The sequence below is a fragment of the Solanum pennellii genome, chromosome 6 (genome assembly GCF_001406875.1).
Source record: "Solanum pennellii chromosome 6, SPENNV200".
NCBI lineage: Eukaryota > Viridiplantae > Streptophyta > Magnoliopsida > Solanales > Solanaceae > Solanum > Solanum pennellii.
In genome coordinates this window covers 30,119,482-30,124,475 of record NC_028642.1, presented here as the reverse complement: position 1 = coordinate 30,124,475, position 4,994 = coordinate 30,119,482, and positions in this window count along the sequence as shown.

Here is a 4,994-nt window from a genome sequence, read left to right as displayed (position 1 = left end):
TTATCCGCACTTCCTTACTAAAACTCTTAATTGTCTTCACATAAATATACTCTTTAGGACTTCCTTTACCCATATGCTTGTCATTCAATATTGATCCAATTTCTTGGACATTACGATGAAATCACCACTCGTTTAAAAATTCATAAAATACATTTCACAATCTGAACATATCAATATCATACCAAAGATCCACTACTAAAAGCTTCCTTATAAATAATGTTTAACACATCCACCCGTACCAACAAGCTAGTTGCTTTCTCAAATATGAGTTCAACACAAATTCTTATCATATGAGCATGTATACCATAGATAACTCCTTAAGTAGTTAATAGTTTCACTTACAATCAATATATTCGTTTTCATATATCACTAGCACCACATTGTGAAAGTTTGTTACATCCACCACTAGAACACATCATACCTACCGAGAAGATCATATCCAACAGGTCACACATTTCTACCCATCAATTGATGTTAAATATTACCAAATTCGTTTCATATCTAGCCCAAGCTATATGTATTATTTCATAGGTCAGGTCGATAACAAAAGTAACACACTCCATAATTCTAAACAAGTACCTATCAACACTATGACCCTCTTTAATATACACAATGCATAAAATCGTTGTAGCTCTAACCTTAATTGTTGCATCATTATTTTCATCATTTTCTAAGAAACCCATATATGTTATGACACCTATACCAACTTAACTTTCTAAATTACATTGTTCATTATCTAGCCACCCCATTAATCATTCCATATTCAATAATTGTCAAACCATTTATGTATCTTATATAACACACAAGTACCATTTACTTTACTAGGGTAACCCTTTTAAATTTTTAAACATTCTAAATTTAATCACACATATTTTTCATAAGTATATCACCTCAACTTAGTATCAGATCTAACATCCCAATAATACATGATATCAACTACTCACGTGAGGAATTATGCACGAGTCACACAAAATACATAGAGAGAGTGGAATGAAGTGATACAACTCAGAACATACAAAGAATGCACGATATAGATTCAAAAAGTGAAGATTTTTCCTAAAAGTCATTATAGCCTCCCGAAGATAAGTACAGACGTCTCCATACCGATTCTCGAGACTCTATTTAGACTCGACTTGTACACACGTCAGACCTATGAACCTGGGGCTCTGATACCATTTTGTCACGACTCAAAAATGGACGTGATGGCACTTGTCTTATCCCACCAAGACAAGTCAGCCTAAAACTCAACTTATTACAATAAAATGCGGAAAATTTACTATCAACTTACATTGTACCCCAAAACCTGGTTGTCACGTGTACAAGCCTCTAAAGTATTACAATTGATTCAAAAGAAAACTCAAGTCTCAAATGAACTTGTTTCTAGAATAGAACAAGATCATAATTAAGGAGAAGAAAGTCTGCTGCGATGGAAACAGCTACCTGACAAATCTCCAAGAAGCCTCGGAAAAGAAGAGAATGACAAGTACAACAAAAATCCAGGCTCATAACCTACAAAAAATTGTAGAAGCAAGGGGTGAGTACCAAACCACACGGTACTCAGCAAGTAAACGTCTAAACACAAGCTAAGGGGATGAAATACGGGTACTCCTACCACCCCCAACCGAACCTCCACAACTACAACATGCATTAAAATCAACCCAACCTAACAGCTCACAGTTTACATAGCACGTAGCTCAACAACAACACTTAGACAAATTACATATCCTCAACAACAACACTTCAACAAATTACATATCCTCAACAACAATACTTCAACAAATTACATATCCTCAATAACAAGCTCAATATTGATCAATCACAAGTTCCGCAGAAAGGCAATCAGAAGATCAGCAAAACACGATATCAAGTTCACTAATGATAAGTATGTGCAATGCAATGGAATGCAATGTCAAGTATAATGATGCATGTCTAACCTAGTGATACACACCCGCTGTCTCTCAGTCCGGGACCCATGGGGACATATCTGTCCATGCATCTGTCGCGGCGCACAACACGACCCTCGATAATAGTAACCATCGCGGCGCGCGATACGTCCCTCGAAATATAGTATCCATCGCGGCGCGCGATACGTCCCTCGAAATGGTACATCCTCTTTAAGTTCTCATTCTTTCTCAATGCACATAACACTTGTCACAACCAATGCCTCAGAATAATGCAGATTACAAGTTCACACAAATAATGAGGAGAGGATCATTTTCATAACATCGCACACTTCACAACCACACAAACATGAAGTCACATCAACAATGGTTCAACAAGCCTTTAACCCTTTCTCAACACATCACGCATAAACAATTGATCACATTGCCTTTTGTTATCCCTTTTTTTTTCATCATTAGAATTAATCAATGTGGACAAGTCAATCCATCACCAATCTCATTACTCCCAAACATATACCACAGGGAAATACACACATTTCATACACTTAACAAGAGTTTAGAAATCCACTTGCCTGAAATATTCGAACAATCACTCTGGGACTTGAGTCTTCCCCTTCCATTGAACTTTCAAATCAATGCAATCTATTCAAATACATGACCCCGATGAGATTTCGAAACTAACAACACCCAACTCTATAATCAAGTTTCTAAGGTATAAGTCTCAATTCTTTCAAAATGATGAGTTTAATAATTTACAGGTAATATAATACACCTAATATTTAATTACATAGATTAATATACGAACATGAATCTTAAAATGGTTACCGAAATTAGAGGGGTAATTAACATCCTTTAACTATTGAAAACTTAACAAATAATCTAGACTTCATCTTTAATTTATTTAATGTTATCACATTGTATTAAAAATGAAAATCATTGGCCAACATCACATGGAGAGTAATAACTTAGCAACCTGTTCTTCTTTTCCAATTTACAAATACAATTCTTGACCAAAATCTTTAATTAAATCCACAATTCATACGATAACTATGCTACAAGGGTCGGCATGCCCTCCTAATTCCTCCTCCAACATTATTTTAACATATAAAATGGGTAAACATTGAGATTTTAGACATTTAATTAATGATTTCCCAAAACCCCACAATCAATTAATAAAACTACACTTCGGTCGACCATATAAAAAGAAAAACACAAATCCTTTATTCAACTCACTCAATATGCATGTGAAGTTGCTTTAAATCATGTATATGACTAATACAAAATTTTGTTACGTGCATGAATGAAATTTTTTTTTTTTGCTTACCGAAGGTTGCTGCCGTCTTCTTTAGAGGTTCCACGACTCACACTTTAGGGTAGTTTATTTTTCTTTTCCCACTTTGCTAACTTTAATAGTTCAGGGATTTTGCCCTTTAAGTCTTTATTTATTATTTATTTATTTTTCTTTTCTATTATTATTAGCAACAAAATAATCTTTGGTTAAATATGAAAATAATTTCACCCACTCTTATAAGTCATAATTTATTTATAAAAACTATTAAAAATGATTAATATAAGAATAATGATTAAAGTTTATAAAACGACTAAGAGGGTTGTTACATTATCCACCACTAAAAATCATGTTCGTCCTCGAACATAAGGAAGAAGAAGGAAGAATAAACGACGTTACCAAAATCCTAAGGTATGATCTTCTAGAGTCGGTGTTCGTCTCTCTAAGTGGGCTCTTCCTTAAGACCATTCCATTCAAGATTAACTACTAAGAATTGATCCTTCCAATTAAACTTGAAAAAATTTACAAATCACGAGTGATTATCAACCTATAGACTAATCTATGAACCAAATCTAAAATGAAATCCTCTGGACCATAACTTAACCATCATGACGAATCTTGTCTCACATAACAAAGATAACATTCTTAATCAATACCGGCTACAATTAGAAGTGAACTTTAACCAACCACCACACACTCATAATGCACAAACCATCACAGATCTTTTCAAGATTTTTTTTTTTCACAACTCAATCTTTTCACGAGCTCAAGTAATAAAAATCTGATCTTTAGACATCGGGTACTCATCAATGAGAATTGAACTCAACTAGTCCAAAGAATGAAATGATTAAGAAACACCCAACAAGCGATACACTCTAGGATGCAAAACCCTTAACAACATGGTTAGATAACCATAACTAGTCACGGAAGCTCTTCTATAAATTCTCATAAGCAAGGTCGTGCATGTAGATTCACTAGTATATTTTTATCCCAAAAATACCAAATCTCCCATAACTGAAATGAACCAGTTCAATCAAGGATGCCATTAGGAGTGAAATCACAAGATCGGTGCACCCGATCCACCACTAGGAACTCACCCATAGAAGAAAAAAAACACGAATGTAGAAAGTGAATCATACTCTAAACCATGTCCATAATGAAGTAGTTGGTCACATAAAAATATACAGAAGCAAGGTCGAATAACACAAGAAACTCCTTCCATTGGTCCTATATAAATAAAATTCCATTCATCTGACTCTATCCCTTATTTTTTTTTTAACCACCCAAAATCAACCAGTCTGATCTCCATTACAATTTTTATACATATTTAATTTATCAAACTCTATACACTATATAGTACGGTAACAAAAAGAGACAATTCTTAATACTAACAAAAAAATCTAACCATACTGATCATTTCTTCACTCTCAACCTGCTATTAATATCAAAGTCTTCTTACAAAGCACATTGTCGTCTCTAAAAATGTCAAAATATAACTCCTTCTCTTTTCATGTAGTCATTTCATGACAGATGCAGGTCTCACGCCAATCTGAGTGTACTATTCATTGAGATCAAACTATTGAATTAAACCAAATATCAATTGTACAAAATCTTTTACCAATCAAGTTTCAACTACCATTAGAACCATCATGTACCTTATGTAATAATTTAGAGAAATTCTTGGTCACCTCATTAATTTTATATACTATGACACACATAACCTCTATTTACCATTAAATATCTATGTAACAACTCATAATAGTCTGTATAGTCCCATCAACAAAGTAGTTTCAACTCCCTCAAAT